The sequence below is a fragment of the Crassostrea angulata genome, chromosome 2 (genome assembly GCF_025612915.1).
Source record: "Crassostrea angulata isolate pt1a10 chromosome 2, ASM2561291v2, whole genome shotgun sequence".
Classification (NCBI taxonomy): domain Eukaryota; kingdom Metazoa; phylum Mollusca; class Bivalvia; order Ostreida; family Ostreidae; genus Magallana; species Magallana angulata.
Window position 1 is genome coordinate 12,636,642 of NC_069112.1, and position 19,564 is coordinate 12,656,205.

The 19,564-nt window shown below is 31.5% G+C and overlaps 1 pseudogene; it reads left to right on the top strand.

The window, feature by feature from the left end:
- Positions 1–14,062, top strand: part of LOC128170667 (uncharacterized) — a 55,653-nt pseudogene extending 41,591 nt beyond the window's left edge.
- The last annotated feature ends 5,502 nt before the right edge of the window (positions 14,063–19,564 follow it).

Genomic DNA, 19,564 nt, shown 5'->3' on the forward strand with positions numbered 1-19,564 from the left:
GTCGAAACATCGCGCGACAAAACGCCGCCTCTGATTGGCTGATGAAAACAAGTACAGAAGATCAGCTAAATATTCAAAAATTACAATTACCATTATATTTTGATATTTTTTGGTACTGGCATAAAAATAACATATCACAATTTACATAATTGTTATTATTTACAATAATAATGTATTTTAATGTTCCTAATGTTCTTCAATGTATAATAAACAAATTATAAAAGCTCAATGGATTAAAAAATGGTAAACTTTTAATCAATGCAGAATGCAAAGCTGGTTTATATGGTCCAAACTGTGAAGCGCCATGTAGCGAATATTGTAAGAACAACATGTGTGATGGAACTTCGGGCACCTGTTTGGAAGGTTGTATGGACGGATATACAGGAGACCACTGTAATGATAGTAAGCAAACACTTTAATTTTATAAATTGTACTACTACTCCTTAATATTACCTAATATATGTAATACATTGTCGGATAACATCATTTACTAATGCATCATTTACTAATGCATGTAATGATTTTGAAAGGAGATGTTATATTGTTTTCCTACTCTTTCTTTCATGTGTCCAAAAAAAATATTGCAACCCGAGTATTTTCTTTTTTGTAGCTTGTCCACATTCTAAGTACGGAGGGAACTGTTCGGAAACGTGTGGAAACTGTTTTAAAAATCTAACTTGCAATCACGTAAATGGAACGTGTATAAAAGGTTGTCAGAATGGATTCAGAGGTCAATTTTGTCGAAGTAGTAAGTCAATTGCATCATATAAATCTATGAACGGAAGCGTCCACTAAAATTTATGTGTATTGCATTATTTAATCAAGGAACAACAACAAAAAGTAATTCAGACATCTTATAAATTATGGATTTTGGTACAACTCAAATGTTTTTGAAAGTCTGCTGAATATTAATCTTGTCATAAAAAGACCATGGCCAATTATCAGTATAATCTATAGCAGATATTTTGTAATTGAATATGTGTTTGTTTGTTATATCACTTATCTTGTATCTTTAAAGCCTGTACAACTGGCACTTTTGGTAAAGACTGTATGCAGAACTGTAGTGGAAACTGTTTAGATAATCTACCGTGCAACAGGACGAATGGAATGTGTTCCCAGTGTTTACCAGGATGGATGAATGATTTCTGTACCGAAAGTAAGTTAAAGAGAGCACCCTTATATTCTACTTTACCATTACGACTAAAATAAGATACATGTTTGTTCTACTAGTTTTTCACTTCATTCTTGCGTTTTCGTGCAGTCTTTATTATGAAAAGTGATTTCCTAAAAATTACACCTATTCGAGTTTTCGTTTACAAATACTTTGAGTTATACAGGTAAACTGTGTTTCTCCGCTCATTATTATGATAATAACCTGATTCATTCTAGGATTTATCTCTCGTGAACTACTTGACAAAGACGGAGGTCCAAGCTTAGTTGTCACTGTTGGACCAGTAATTGGTCTAGTTGTAGTCATAGTATCTTCGATTGTGTTCATAGTTATTCTGAGGTATAGTTATTTTGTATTGTTATGATGTGTAATGCATTGTTAGTCGTTTTCATGAGATACCATTTTGGATATTGTTTTTACATTTGTTTGTTTAATGTTTAGAAGACGCCATAATGGAAGCAAAAGAAATCGAGAGGTTAGTCTGCAGGAGATTTGTGAATTAGGTACGTATCTATGTTTTCATGTATCATGGCTATAACATCTTTCCTTATGTAAGTACAAGAGAAAGATAAAACTAAATGTTGGTGTTTATTAGTTCTCACTTTTGATTTGAGGATCTATGTGCAGTTCTAACCTGAAATTTGTTTTGAACATTTAATATATAGATGATGATGAAGATATCGAGTTAAAGGAAAATGAAACTGAGAATGTATATTACAACCAAACCCAGATTTGCCATAAAGACATCAAAATCTTAGACATTTTTGCCTCTATTCAATGGTTGGAAAAGGATTCAGATAAGGAATTTCATAAAGAATTTAAAGTAGGATACGTAGCATAAAATTCATTCCTGACAACAGTAACAACATTGAATGCTGTAAATTACAACATTTTTTAAACAAAAAATATGTTGTTTCTAAAGGATACATTATATTTAAACAAATTATATTAAGTTGATCAACAGTTAGGAATGTGTAATTAAATTAGTTTTTCATGAAAAATACACTTCTAAATCGCTTAACAGGCACTGACTACACTTGTTGTTTTTTATATGTTAACAGTCTATTCCATATGGCGAACAGCCCGATAAACTTTGTACAGCTGGGAAACTGCCGGAAAATATTCCAAAGAACAGATTCAAAACAACCTTTCCTTGTAAGACATCGACTGATAATTATATACATTAATACCAAATTATGATTAAAGCATCAATTAAAGAAAGATACATACATAGATACATGCAGATCAATCGATCGATAGATAGACAGATAGATAAATTGATACTTGTAGATTGAGAAATTGTATGCGTGTAATACATGTGTTAAAGACAGTGATTAATTATGATAATTATTAATGATAATAATACTTAATGATTAATAAGAACAACATCTTATTTAATGATTAATGCGTTTTTGCGGATGCAATATATTTTACTTACTGAATATCAATATTGATTCAAGATGACCATTCAAGAATTATTTTACGGTACCAGGATAAATCACAGGATTATATCAACGCAAATTTCATAAAGGTGAGGATTTTCTTCTTGTACTAACTTAGTTTCTGTTTGAATTTCGATTAAATCACCATTCTTAAATCTGTATATAAAATGATAAACGAAAAGGTTGCAAGTATTTAACATTTTATATCCACAAGTTGGTAAAATATTTGAAAATAGAAATTTAACTATTTAAATAGGAGGTACAAGTTTATATGAAGAGCCAGTGTTGCTCAAATATTTGAGATTATTATATGCGTTAACAAAACAACACGATGTATTAATTCAAATACTAATTATCGTGATTAATGAACTGAATAATAATTACTTATATGTATCTGTTAAAAGTTATAATTTTAATTCTCAGTCTTATATTTGATATCTTTCTCCTTTTGATGCAGAATACGTACAAAACACCGGCTTATATTGCGTCCCAAGGTAAGACCAAAGCTGCTATAGTGATACTCTATTATAATTAAACAATTAAACCTTTACGTGACTTCATGTTATTGCATTGCTACTAATTAATATATCTATATATTAACATACACTGTATTATATACACTGTTAAATCAACACAAGGGGTGCAAACCAAAGGGTTCTAACAGAAGCTTTATACTTATGCATGTATATTTTTTACCGCTTGATGCTGTGTTATTTTCTTTTCTTTTTTCATGCATAATGTGTTTAAAGTTGCATATAGGCCCGATGGAACGGGTGTTAAATCTATGCTTACTGTTGATATTACACTTGAAAATATATACAAATGTTAATATTGATAAATAAATTACTAAATTACTTACTTATGAAAAAACTAATCATTACCTCTGAAATTGGTTTCCAGGCCCTAAGTCAAACACAATAGATGATTTTTGGCAAATGGTCTGGCAGGAGGATGTCTATGTTATTGCTATGGTAACAAGTCTTTTAGAGGGAGAAAAAGTATGTTTTCTTTTATTTTTTCAAAATTTTGTTATCATTAATTTTTATTAATAATTCTATATCAGGTAAAGAAATTACGTTTCGTAGACTAGTTGATTTATCAAATGTATACAATCTATGAAATATATTGATGCTTGTAAAAACAATCATTTTAACAGTTTCTTAAACAAACAATCTTTACAATGTTATTATTTTTTAATAAATCAAATTTAATTTTTTATTGGGATGTTAAACTATTTTTTTATTTATCAGGTTAAATGTGTAAAATATTGGCCGGAAATCACCGGAAGTCAAACCAAAGCCAACAAAATGTGTATTCTCCTTGAATCTGAGAAAACCTACTCTAGTTTTTTAATTCATCAACTTCGACTTAGAAACGAAAAGGTAAAAGACTAACATGTTAACATGTAGGGTCGTATTATCACCCCTGCGAATGTTATTGTCATTTAAATTTTAGATCACGTGGTTTTAATTGACCCTTTCAGTTTCGCAGTAAAAATCGTGCCTCGTGTTTATAGTCTATTTTAGAGAATCTAGGTACTTGTACTCAAATATTAATTCTAGAAGTTTATTGATTTTAAACTTTATCTTCATTTATTGGAGGATAAAATGTGTTCTAGAAATAAATGTGACAATACAAAAAATAGTTTTTTTTCTGCTGTTGCGAAAATTAACATGCGTAATAGAGATCCCCCTAAGAATTAATTTTCGATCTGCGCCTGCCCTAGTAATAACATCAATAGTGAAACAGACTGTACTATTTTATGCAGAACGTTCCTTGAAAATGGCTCGATATACTAGGGTTTTATGCAACACATTCAACCATTATTTTTTTAAAAACATGGTATTGCACACCACAAGCATCAAACATGGCTATGCTTTTCTGAAGCAACCCAATGTTTATATCATCAACCACTCTACATGTGCTTAAACACCAACGATAACTCTGTTCTGAGTAATATCGTTTAATTTAAAAAAAAAACCGCTAGCTGGTGAAATAAGACATACATCTTAAAAGATGTTGATGTGTTATATATATTCATATATGATATGAAAATCGAACAGTACTTACGTATTTTGAGAATATTATCCGAACACTTATACTTCCGCTTGAAATTTCACAGGGACTGAACAAATCTCGGTGAAGTCTCGTGAACTTTCATTCGAGCACCTCTGGATTTATTACATACTTAGCAACGATAAAGAAAACATTCCGGACACATTCGCAGGGGTGTTATAGCAATAAAAAAATTTCGCCATTAAAAGCCGATGATTAAAAATTGAATGTGGTCCAACATAGAATATTACATATTTCATGAAATTTACCTTATTTCTTTTTCAAATATCATTTAGAAAGTCGGGTTTACACAGAATTTTCATTTGTCTGTCTTTGACAAGTCTCTTGTGTATGATGGATATTTTCTTGGAATTTTGTTTTCAAAATGGAGTCATGCATATTTTTATTTTTTATTTAATTGATTAGATAACATGTGAAATCAATAGAGAATATCTATATTGTGTGATTTTATATTTGCTTTAACCAACGAGTTGAGGTTATGTATATACTCAAGGCTATACTTAAGAATAAATAATCATTTCAACGAGTTGGATGAAGCAAATATAAAATCACACAATTGTAGATGTTCTATTTATTTCATATGTTTTGATCTATATCATGAACCAAATCAATAATGCATCGTTGTGTTATGCGGTTATTGTGACCTTGCACAATAGAATTAAGTACGTCATTTTGGAGGTAAGTTTATCTGTTTAAACGTGAAGATTCTCTTGACTTGAATAGCCAAGTGTGTTGACATCCCAAAGTTGCGAATGTTCACCTAGTTTGAATTGACTCGAACAAAGAATTGATGCTTTATAAAACAAAAAACTTATGATTCGAAGTTGAAAATATTTAGTGAGAATGCTTACTGGAGGTGAAATAAAAGTCTTTGGAGGCATTATTTCGGTAGGTTCTTGTAAAGAAACACAACCAAAGCGTTCTGTTTTCATCACGTCGTCAGAATGAAGTCCGTGATAGCAAACGTTGTTTGGAGTTTCATCAACAACAAATTTATACGTTTTTCTTCACATTTATAACTTATATCTTCGACAAATTCAATTTTTGATAGTAGAAATAGTAGATGTAGTATATACAGGAAAATCTTTAAAAAAAATATTACTCAAGCGTTGAAACGAAGGTCTGTGTCAAAAATAGTTCGGATCGGAAGTATTTGATAAGACATCACCCGTCTAATAAAGACAAGGTTTATCACATACGCTGTATACACCACACGTATTAGATTAATGATAATCGTGAGTAGTTTTCTGGTAAGATAAAAGTGATGTATTTCTCTTAGGGAAGGAGTCTTCTCGTTATCAAACAAACTTCTTATAATAAGAAATTCATGAAATTTTGACAGTCAAAGGGATCATATTACCAAATGATTCTATCAGTTAAATCAAATTTGACATTTTTGTTTTTACATAAAAGTCAGGTCAAGGTCACTACCTTTTCCCTCAACGTAAAGGATGATAAAAATAAGTGTAGCTCTTTCTAGTTCTGTAGACATTTGTTTTAATTTGATGATTCTATTCTTCAATGAAATGATAGAATATTAAAATATCTATTAGCTTAAACTACTTAATTGGAATACATATTTATACTAAAATTAATATTGCATTGCCTGTATGTATTTCCTCTAATTTTCTTAAATTTTGATTATTTTTTTTTATGCTTCTAATAATGAAATATTTCTGATTTTTATGTATAAAGAAGACTTTATATAAAGATATAAATTGACAGAAAAGCTAATATATCGACCATTTAATGAGAGAGAAAAATGATTTTAGTGATTGTTTCCACAAAAATCCATGTATAGAATGGGCGCTTTAAAATGGTTATAAATATGTAATTTGATAGGCAAATCATATTCTAAAAACATATTCTAAAACCCAAATATCATATCATGAGTTCACATTAGTAAAAAAAATCCAACATTAATGTTATTGTTTTTAAAATGCGAAAACAGTCTCTTTAATCTCAGCAATTCTGAATTGCGAAACATGTGATATTTTTACGCCAAAAAGATAGTTCTTGTTAGATTGTAAACATTTATTACTTTTATTACTTTTTCTATGCCAAGTTGTATGATCATAAAAAAGAAAGAAAAATATACTTTTTTAAATTCCTTTCATCTTGGTTTAATAAACAATGAATCAAATTAACGTTTGACAAGTCGAAAACCAGAAAAGACTCCTTCCTTAAGCCTTTTTTGTGATTCTACAATATTTTTGCGATTCTAATTGCAGACCAAAGAAAATCGCCAGGTTACTCACCTACAGTACACAGCGTGGCCGGATCATGGCACACCTAACCCTATGGAACTCCTTGTGTATTATCAGTATGTGACAAAGGCAATGGAAGAAAAACCCGAACATAAACTACTTGTTCATTGCAGGTAAAATAAGATATTATTATAAGTGGTATATAACGAATATTGAGGTATACACCCCAAATATTCATCAACAAATATATTTGTTCACTTTTACAAATATTTTTTTTTTATAAATTAACAACACTATCGCATGCCCATACCCATAAAATAGGGCAAAGAAAGACTTTATGATTAAGATTTTGTATTAAATGCTAAAAGATTCTGAAATTATATCTACAGATATTGAGATAGAAATAATATAATGAATATAATGCAAAAATACATTTGTTTTAAAATTGTGCTCTTAAAATTTTGGCAATGATCATGAGGTCAATTAGTGACCTTTTCATTATTTTTAATTCGGTAATAATTTTGCTCTTTCCATTATTTCTTATAAAAAAGTAACCGTTTGCATCATTTATGCCTATTATCTATTACAATATTTTTAGCGCTGGTATAGGACGTACCGGGACATTTATAGCCTTAGATGCTTTATACCGACATGGAATAAAGGAAGGCAGTATAAACATTGTGGAGTATGTCCACACGATGAGGGAAGACCGAATGAACATGATCCAAAACCTGGTAAGTTTTAATGAAAAAAAAACTGTGTGTATACCATGAAGATTCAAAACATTTTTTTAACGCTAACAAATTATCTACATGAAGTGTCTGTTATATCTTATGTTTTTAACAGGACCAGTACAAATTCCTTTATCGTGTGTTATATGAGTCGTTCCGGGTCAAAAGCTATCTACTTACGAAGGAGAATTTCGTCCTTGAAGTTGAATCCCTGATGTCATCAAATAAAGCTGTCAATTTTTCGAGATTAAGAACGCAATTTAATGTAAGACCACTGTGATTTTTTATTCTCGGGAAAATCGGAAGCGAAATATCATATGCTATACAATGATATGCTAAAATATGCTTGACCTACACACTTGTGAATATTTCAGGAACTAGAATCTTTAAAGCCAGTATTTCATGAAAATGAGAAGTCCTGTGGACATGAAAATATTTCTCTGAACATGGACAGCAGCGTTTTGCCAGGTAGGTACATTTACCAAAACTTTTGATTTGAAAATATAGAATAAAATTACTATACAAATAAATAAAATCATAAATTATATTTTAAGTTGGGCACAAATTGGAATAGTGCATTTTGTTAAATAAGCAACATTTTTAATAAAAATAATGCTGCTATTAAGTAATAGATATTGCAAGGAAAAATTTATTAGAAATCATTTGTTTTAAAAACAGAATTCGAAACAACAAAAATATGTCTCAGCCTGTAATTATTGACATCTTGCTATTATTGATTAAGCAAATACAATGTATGCCTGTCTTTCAGCTGACAAGATAAGAATCATTCTTTCATCACACGTAAAAGGCCGAGGGACATACTACAACGCCGTCCCGGTATCGGTAAGACTCCTGGCATTATATATGAACTTAAAACAACATTTGGACCGCATTCTGCAAACATTGAATTAATAAAGAACATATTTTTGTGGTGTAACATTTAAAGGGGCATGATCACGATTATGGTCAAATTCTATTTTTATGTTTTTATTATTAACAATGCTTCAGAGATGCATTTCTAATGATCAAGTAAAATTTGAGAGTCATTCGTAGAGTTATAAGCAAGATACAGAGCTCACAATTCTGTGTCATGTAAACAAGGCTCGTGCCCTGTTTTTGTTTACATATGTTCAATATACAAATAAAAATCGTCTTCCAGCTTATTTGTCTATCTTTTAATTGTAGTTTAAGCATAGATTAACAGTTCCTAACGTTTAACACCTTCGTTTAGGTTAAAACTGAAATTTTTACTTCAACGTTTAAAATGTCAACAAACGCTTTGTTTACAAAACGAAGAATTTCAAGCTCTGTGACTCACTTATAACTCTAAAAAAACACTCAAATTTCGGCTGCTTATTAAAAATACCATTCTGAAGCATTGTAAATATTAAGATCGGAAAAATAATGTTTGACCAAAATCAGGACTATGCCCCTTTAAATAGTAGTATTATACATGTACTAATCAACCTGACTTCTTTTTAGGAATAGTAGAAAAATAACAACGCTGTTGTTATCATTATGCTGACTGCTCTGTATTGATGTTTTTCAAGAAAAGTACCGATCACATCAAACCTAACATCAGAGCAGACCCCAAATTTACCCCAAGTTTAATTGGGATTTACTGTTTTTGAAAATTTGCGTTAACTCAGGGTTTACTTTTGGTCTACTCTGGGTTTGCATCTGGAGCCCACTTTACCTACTGAAGTGTGAAGCAGACCCGTCTTTTGTCTTACCATTTTACTGCCTGTAATTCCCGCTTCTTGTATATTCCAAATACCCCGTCTGCTCTCAGTGTACACTTCTTGGTGTAAACCCTTAAAGAAAAGCAAGGTTCATGTGGGTGTACTTCGTGTTATGTTGGGTCTGATCGCTGCTGTAGCTTTGACGTTTGTGTGTTGTCTATAGTCCTTGAACTAATCATATAAAGAATTGAGTAAGTTCTTATTATTTTTATAAACAAGTTGCTGCAAAACGGTAAACAACCCGACCATTTGTTTCCTACATGCATCATAGGTTTGATAGTCATCAACGGGTTTCATGTATATTTTGAAAGCAATTATTTGTAGACAAAATTATACTTTTTTGTGACCGCAAACTTTTACCTTTAAATCTTTCACGTTACAATTATGATAAAGGTTCCGTAATGAAATTTATACGACCTCTTTTAAAACCGCCATCTTTGAACAGTTAATCTTCCTCTTTTTCTCAGTTTGTCAAAAAAGTTTCTTTCTCACAGTCCAATTCTGCTATTTTTCAATTACAATGTAACGTAGTCCTGAAGTAACGTTACAAACGTTGTTAGTTCGTCATAATTTGAATAGCGTCTGTGTTGGCGACATACCATCGCACTTTGGCAAAGATCTTTACTATAGCTTGACCGCTGGACCTTGCTGACAAACTGACTGAAAGTATAAAACTAGTGAATAGTGCAAATCCATGTGAGGAAATATCTTTGATGCAAACGTTATTCAAAGTAAATGAATGTCATGTAAAACATTTTTACAGACCTTCACGATGAGGGACTGTATCATAACAGCTCAATACGCTGTCCCGGGGGCGGCGGTTGACCTGATTCGACTCCTTGTTGACCAGGAATGTAGTACTTTGATTTCGACAAGTCCACTATCGGAAGTACCATCGGTAGGTTTTCGTCCAAAAAATAATTCTTTTCAAACTAGCTTTTCATAAAAAAATGTATTACTTTTAACCTTATATCAGTGTCCAAGTTCACTTTATGATAATAGGATCTTTCAACAATTTAGATATTATTTGAAAGGGTGTTTATAAATATGATGCTAATAATTTTCTTACATTTATTCACGCATAAAAAACTTACTATTTTTATTTTCGTATCAAATATCGCAATAAATTTATTAGAATTAAAGAGATTTATGTTGTTTGATTGTAATAAATTACATTCATGTATCAATATAGGCATTGAACGCTGCATATAATGAATTTCAGAGTAACGAGTGGTTTTGTTCTCCCTCTGGAGGCCGTACTATTTTCCAATACGAAATTCAAGTTGATAATAGTGTCCGAGTAACAGATAATATCATAAAATCCAATATCAGAATAAAGCCACCAGTGGTATGGATCTGTTTTTGCTTTTTTCTTTCCTGCATTTTGCATGTAGAAAAATGGTTATCATCAACAAAACCTATTTAATTTCAAGACAACACCCTTTTCATCTATTGTTTTAGTTTAATAATTTATTCATTTATATAGGCTAACTGCTGGCACGATGTGACCTTATACGAAATGACGTCATGGAATATAAAAGACGACCTCCCACGTAATTTTCAAACATTGTTAGATCTCACTGCAGTCTTGCAGCGAAATGAAAACGTAGATGCTGAAAACAAAATTGCTGTTCTATCCAGGTACGCATTATTTGTTAACTTTTATTTTTAACAATTTAAATCTTAACATGTATGGAAGAATTCCTTATAAATTATTGTGACATTGCCAGTATTTATTATAAAAACTCAAAAAAACCTTCCTAGTTTCCTTTTCGAATGTCTTAAAGGGGCATGGTCGGGATTTTGGTCAAACATTATTTTTTCTGATTGTAATGTTTACGTTATCTCAGTTTGGCAGTTTTAATAGGCAACCAAAATATGTGTCATTTGTAGAGTTATAACCAAATAACATAGCCTAAGACTCTTTGCTATGTCAACCAAGCGTTTGTTTTGATGTGAACATTTCAGTTTTAGACCTAAAAAAAATATGTATTAAACGTTCAAAATGTTTATATTAAAACGAATCAAAAGATGGACAAATTAGCTTGAAACAAATACTTTTTAATCTTAAACTTTTGTAAACAAAAATAGGACACGAGCCTTGTTTACATAACAAGGATATTTGAACTCTGTTATCTTGCTTACAACTCTATGGCTAATTTTAAGATTTCAATTGATCATAAGAAATGCATACTTTAAGAATTGTAAATGATATAATAAAAATATAATTTCACTAAAATCGTACGTATGCCCATTAAAACTATAACACAAGGCTAATTTCTTTTCAAGCTCCAACGAGGTTAAAGGTGATTCCAAAGTAATTTTTTATCTTCAACAAGTATGTTTTTATCGGGTTTATATAATCTTTGTTGAAGAGATGGAGCATCCAGATGTGGAGAGTTATGTGCTGTTTATAACGCCATACAACAACTACAACAGGATCAGGAGGTGGACATGTTCACCATTGTCAGACAGCTACAGAGTCGTCGTCCGGAAATGATCTCGCATTGGGTACAGATTATTTAGTTTTAAAGTATTGCTATATAAAAATCCTGAGAAAAATAACATATATATACGTAAAATATTGACTTTATAGCAATCTTAGTAAAATTAGACATAAAATTCCGCTCCTCTATGAAAAGATTTAATATATTGAAACGTAGAGGGGCGAATTAACAAATCCAATTTTAATTAGGTTGGACTTGGAGCTTTTTTTTATATAAACATAGATAATGATATTTTGGGGGGAACAAACTGATATTATTGTTGATCAACACTTCATTTAAGGAGGACTATATGTTCTGCTGTCAAGCTGTCCTGCAATTCATCAAACAGACCCCAGAAGAAGTATACATGAACTATCAGAAGACGGAAGAAAATGTTTATGCCAACACATGATGTGTCAGAAATATCATGTAATCTAGTGGGTTTTTTTCTTTTTATGTACATTTATATTTCTTTTAAAAATGTTTTTTGCAACTTTGCAACTAATACATTATACATTTCTTTTTCTTTTTAAAAAACTTGAGAAAACTAGGCAGATAGTACCTTCGAGTTAAACGATTCAAATGAATATATGTATGGTTTTTTATGCAATTAAACCATTCTAAAAAAATAATCACCGGAAAATTGAATTGAAATGGTAATTAGGTTTATATACGAATGATACCTGTTAAGTCCATTTACTTTTACACAAATAGAACAGACGTTTTAGGACTAACTATTCTAATTTCGGTTTTTATACACAAATCAGGACATATTTTCCCAGTTTAAGTTAACAATTAGAATTAATGTAAAAACTGGTCCAATATTTCAATAATCTATGTCTAGGATATTTTGCTGCATTGAAAAGAAAATACTGTGTGATTTACGTGATATGCGAAATATATGTACACCTCATCACAACTGTTACCAATGCAAAATGTACTTGTATTCCATTCTAAATGTTATTGTACATGTTGTGTAATTGTTAGTTATATTATATTATATGTTTTTAGATATAAACAGCAATCTGTAATCTGTATATCTAATCCCAATTGTAAATTAAAAAAAAATATTAAAAAATATGTTCAAATCAAATCAACACTTACAGTATCATTTTTAAAGCTAAAAGAATTCAATACAATGAAGTAAGATAAAACTTCATAAGATTTTGTAAACACAAAATAACGAAAATCTGTATATACAGGTGTCCCATAAAATCGCGGTACTTATTTTTTCCCTTGAAAAAAATATATACCAAGTTGTCATTTTCACATGTCATTAAAAGTTCAATTGTATCGCGGCATTTAAAATCTGGAAACCTAGTTCAGTTACAATGGACGGTTTTATTTTTTCAAAAAAATTAAATTATGATTCATTATGAAACTTAAACTTGTTCGGGAATGAAATTTGAATTATATTTTACTTTTTTATTTATTTATTTTTTTTACATAATAATGCACTGTGGACTTTGAACTTGCTTTCTCTCCGTTAAAACCTTTACTTGTAAGAACTTTGACACAGCTGACAACCTTTTTTGCACTCATCCTGAAGTTGATGCATTAAATATATGTGGAAAATTGCGATATACATTGTAAAACAGGAATGCTATTTTTTAACATACCGCGATACAACCGAACCCGCGATACAAATAGAAGAGAGATTGATTTTTTTTCACTTGAAATAAAAAAAATAATACCTGCTTATAAATATAATGTGAGTTTAATACGTTTTGCAGTCTTATTAAACATAACAAAGAACTAAATTTAGAAATGCGCACACCACTGTTTTTAAATCAGTATGTAGGTTTGATAACGTATCTTTCAGCGATCGACTGAGTAAAAATTCCTCTGATTAATATGATTTCACAATAAGCAGCATGATGTCGTACTTACTGAAGAAACATGCCAATTTATTCTATATTTCTGGTTCAAACTATAAAACCTACAGGCGTAAAATGTCACAACAAACTCTTCAAACTGACTATCTCGAATTCTCTGTATTACGAATCATTATTATTGTTGGCGTCACAAGTATGTTTAAGGAAAATCAATATCTGGAGACTAATCATCGGAATGCAGTTAAACAATGCGGAAATATGACTTATTTAATACTGATACCCATGTACTGGTTGAGTTTCAGTTAGGATAAAATCAGGATAATACAAATATGGATATTTTGCCTTATCAAAGAGCGTTATAAGATATGCAAATAGACAGTTATATGGTTTCCTCTGTCAGTGTGAACACAAAAGGCAAAAGTGTAACACAACCCCGAATTAATTCGTTTTTTATATTGCTAAACTTATATTTACATGCATATATAAAAAAAAAACCTTTTTTATTTAATCACATATTTAAAACACGAACAGTAGCTGCAAAGGGAAACAGGACAACAAGAGCAACGTTTGCGCGCTAAAGTAAGGCATTGACACTAGGTTGCGTTTTTAGAGTTATTACGGCGTTGTAAATATTATGGAATCACCATAGGATCGCTAACTATTTAAAAAAAGGTCCAATTTTAATAGATTTGTAAGAAGAAAAATCTTTATGGCGCCTTGTTGCTGACCAAAAGCGTTTCATTTTAACGCACAAAATTGCGGTAAAGATGCAGTTATAAGTCTATTACGCTTGCACAGAGACATATCTGAGTCCTTTATGGCACTGTGTCACAACTGCGCTCTTACTGCTCATCCACAGCGTTTGAATGTGTTGCTTTTCATTCGTTGCATTTACATAGCGACCTCAATAACTTGTTTTCTTTGCTTTCTTTGCGTTTCTCCTGCGTTCATTAGCTTCTAAAACACGCCTCCATGGTGTGTCCAGTGCGTTGTCAGCCAGACCACAAACACTTTAACACTGGCTTTAATACAAAAGCAAGCGATATAGTATTATCAAACTTGATATTGTAGAACATATAAAAAGAATAAGACTTACGATTATTCTAGGACCTATTCAATGACTTATAATCATACGCAAAACAAACCAAATTTTTGTAAGACTTTATTAGCAGTGAAAAAAATATAAAAAACCTCGATTTTGTTTATGTTAATGATATAGACTGTACATGTACATGAAAAAAACCTCGATTTTGTTTATGTTAATGATATACATGTACATATTCATGTACATGTATATCATTAACATAAACAAAATCGAGGTTTTTTATATTTTTTTCACTGCTAATAAAGTCTTACAAAAATTTGGTTTGTTTTGCGTATGATTATACAAATTAAAACTGATATCCCTGTAAGAAGAGGATGTCTTGTGCACGCAATCGGCGCACTGAGCACACCGTTTTTTGAGTCTGACGGATACGAAGCTAGAACGCAGGCAATCGCCAAGTGGAACTCTGTGGAATGACTTCGCCGAAGCGCCTCGGTCGCTGCCAGCATCTTATCAAATAAAACTGCACATTTTTTAATGCGATTTTGCGATCCTACGGCGATTTCATGAGTATTACTACGCCGTGAACACTCTCGGAGAATGTAACTTGGTTTGGAAAGGCCTTTACTAAAAGATTTTCAGTTATTTTTCGGCCACATAAATACAGTTTATTAGTGCTACTTATATCTAAAACAATTATTCTTTATTTGGTATATCAGATGCGACAGGACTAAAGTTTCACTAAAAGGCGTACGCCCGGCGTAAGCTTTCGCCTGTCGTAAGTCCGGACTTAAGTCAAATATATGGACTAAGGTCCGTTTCACTAAACTTTGCGCCCGCCTTGAGTTAAGCCCAAAATCTACGCCTAGCCAAGGGTAGTCGTAACTTATGGCGTAAACAGGAATTCACTGCTAATTCTGTTGCAGAGAATATCATTGCTGACTGTAATGTTAAATTGTACAATTTGTCATTTAAATTTTATTAATTTCATATGAATTTAAGAAAATAGAGAGTTTTGATAGGTGGTACCAATGCTCGAATAGAAATTGTCTTACCATGTTTTATGCACATTCTTTATATTTGCACTTGCCGTTTACATGTTAAAACGACATATTTAGACAATCGATATATAGTTTTCATTCGATTATTTTTATTCAATAATTTGATTTACGTTTCATATATTTTAGTAGATTTGGCAATTAATAATGCAGAAAATATACATACACGATGCACGTGTAGTACGAAGGTATATTTGTTAAAGAAATGTGTAGCATTTCAGGCATTTCATTTTCCCCCCAACTTCCACGCAAAATATGTGTGAGCAGGATATTTTGCAATTTAAAACTCTATTAGTGAATTATTGACTTTTATTTTTTCCTCTTTTTTATGTCACTTTTGGTGAGTAAAAGGTGTCATGCTTAGGTAGTTAAAATAAGGTTATTCACAAAAGTATCTCCAGTATTGTAAAAATGTAAATACTAAAATATGATGAAAGCTCCAACTGTGTTTTAGAGTCGTCAAAAGTCCTTAATTTTTTTTTTAATATATCATACAACCGATGCAAAACACCGACTCCAGGTTGAATAGATTTTTTTCGTAGGTTACATACACCTACTCTATATTAACTTAAAATTTATATGGAGCCTCGTTCAATATACTAATTACACTTGTAAGTGTACTTGGTTAGTTTATGATGAGTTCATCATATATCGCACACATACATCTTTACCTTGGATCGGATAACTTTGGATAAACATTTACAAATTAAAGAATGCATGTACTTATGGTTTGTTTAATTTTTCCTGAATTAGAGCTGATGAACTTTAATTATCACGAATTTGACTATCACATTGTCAAAGAAATAGCAATATAGGCATTGTAAAATACGCCACCATTAGAAACTTTGTAACACACATTTTACACAAAGGTTATTTGAATATTCGGCATTTGAAAGAACCAAGTAAAAATGTATCCTTTCACTTAAATAATTCGAATAAAACTAACTTCTGAAACAAATTGTGTAAAAAAAATTAACCTTTGATTTCATCAATTATTTCCTCGGTCACTTTTTGCTCCACATTTTACACTGACACAAATCTAAATATGAAAGTACTAAATATATTAATCCGAAACTCTTGGGGGTTTTTTTTATGAAAATTTCGTTATTTTTAATATCTACTGTATGGTTGTCCAATGCTTGCTTAGTATTGTCCGATCCATGGATAAAAAGCTCATTACTGCATTAATTCGCTGTATTTTCAATGTTTAAACAAATTCACTAAATTGTTTTTTCAATGATTAAGCAAGAGAAAACCAGAAAATTTAATGAAACATATTTATTCTCGGGCCATAACTGATGCATGATCAAAAGAAAAATTCCAAGGGTGTTCGAAGTATTATCACCAGGGAAAATAAGGTGTTTCTATATATCCGGCGACAATAAAACTAAAATGCTATAGATGGTAAAAAGCACTTTATTTGAATTTTAGGTCGGTATGGGTGATTTCTGGGAATCCAAAAACTACACCCGAACAATCCGAAACCTAATTCCTCTCTCACGACAATGGTGTATAACACAATATAAATAAGAATTGAAAACAATAGAAATAAGCACTTAAGCACGAGTGACATATGTCATAGAGTAAAACTTCAATATGAGTGAGTCAATTAAATCAAAGGTGAGGTGTAAGTGTTAATAAAATAATTAAGCAATTATAACTGAAGTGAATTATTGTCTTGTACAAAGGGAAAGGTATATTTATTAATAGATAAAAGTTACTCAAATTTCACTCCATGATAACTCCCTCGCGCTTCGAAAAATGAGACGTCTTCGTCTAGAAGATCACCGGAATGATTTGTAGGGAATGTTCGGTCTGTATCTCAGCGTCGTTTGCTTAGGTCTTGGCCGGAATATGCAAAATGTGTTCTACATTGCGGAGGTACACAACTGCAACACCGCATTCTGGGCTGAACCATATTTAAAACGAACCTTTGTCGTCGGACGCCACACCAGGAGAATTTTCCTAGGATTCGAATGCAATAGATCGGTCGCTTAGAAGAACATATTAGCATAATGGCAAAGAAATCCACACATGAAACACGCAGAACGAGAACAAGTGTTCGCAGGGTGACGTCATCCCGCTCTTGTAACATGCTAGATGGAATCGAGGCGTAGAGTATGTCCGTACAAGTCCTGGGATGTCCAAAACTCGAAAAGCAGCGACGTTGGTATATGGTCGTAACAAGCGGTTGAATCTGCTTTTGGGTTGCAATATCAACGTCTGTTGATGCTCTTGGAAAACTCGCTCGGTTGCTGGTACGCAGGATCTAACTCCTCTAAAGTATATGTAGCAGCCCCGGGTAAAATAGCCTTAGGATATCTCCACCAAACTATCACTGGGGAAAATAAAGTGTCTCTATATTTCCGGCGACAATAAAACTTAAATGCTTTAGATGGTAAAAAGCACTTTATTTTAACTTATTAATTTAATTATTATTATTAAAATCAAGAACCCCCCCCCCCCGGATGCTTCGTGCCTGACTCCATCTTCACATTTTTTTTTCCAGATGGAAAACGCATACGACATATAACATTAAAACCGGCATAGAAAGGAGGAAGTGTTTCAAGTGTACTTTAGGTGACTTTGAATGAAACCGTTAGATAATGCGAAGTGAAAGTATTACAAAAATGTAGCTTCAGCTTTATTTTTAATCATAACGTTTGAGGAGCAGATGATGATAACTTAAGCTAAAAGTATAAAACAAATCGTTAGAAAAGGAAAAGCTTAAAAAGTTATTACATAAAAGGATGATTAAAGGTTATGGTTCGCATGGTGATATCGTTAAATAAGGCGAGGACGATAACGTTTGATAGATTTAAAAGGACGTCATTAGATAAAGCTCTGATGTAACGTTAGCTAAGCTGTGGAGGATCACGTGTGTTTATAATATAATAATTAAGTTAGATAAGGCAAGATAAAAAGCGATATGAGTGTTAAGTAGGTGAAAAGATATTAAAATATATAGTGACAATAACGTTTGATAACATTAATTCAATTACAAACATATTTAATTGAGATTGAGTAACAGTAAATTCCTATGCAAACTCTTTCTGAGATGATTAGATGATGGGAACAAAACGGTGGAGGAAATGAAACAGGAAAGATAATGTATTTTAGTCGCAACGAAGGTCTTCCTTTTGAGTCTACCATAAAGTAGACTATAGGAATAGTTGTTCTTCTCTATCATATCTAAACACGCCATCAACTTCCATTTCACCCTGTACTGGAAATTCAAAAGACATATAATTATACTTAAATTATACATTAAAAATTCGCTTTTATTTCGATTTTTGATAAAATTAAACTGGAAATAATAAAAATCCATGATTTTAAATATAAAATCATAAAGCTTAACACAATTAAAAACGAAATAATTTTCGGCACTTCGGAACTGAACCTGGTTCGACCTGGACAAAGGTCCACCACTCTAACGACTGAGTTACGCGGACTCTCGCTTCAAGACTTTGGAGCCGAAAATTTCGAGAATGCGTGGACTAATTATAAAACAAATGTCATATTCGGAAGTCTTGAGAGCGTCCCTTTACATAAAAACATTAAAAAAAATCAAGTCAAAAAAAATTAAAAATAAAGGTTTTTCATTTCCCTCCGGTGACGACTGGAAGTGACGGCAGACGTTCTGATATGCAAACGGCACTGAGGCCGTAAACTATATACAATCTCTGAAAAATTGAACTTTATGAGAAAAAAAAAGCACAAGCAAAAACATAAAATCGTTAATATCTCGAGATCGGAAGTGACGATTAAAAA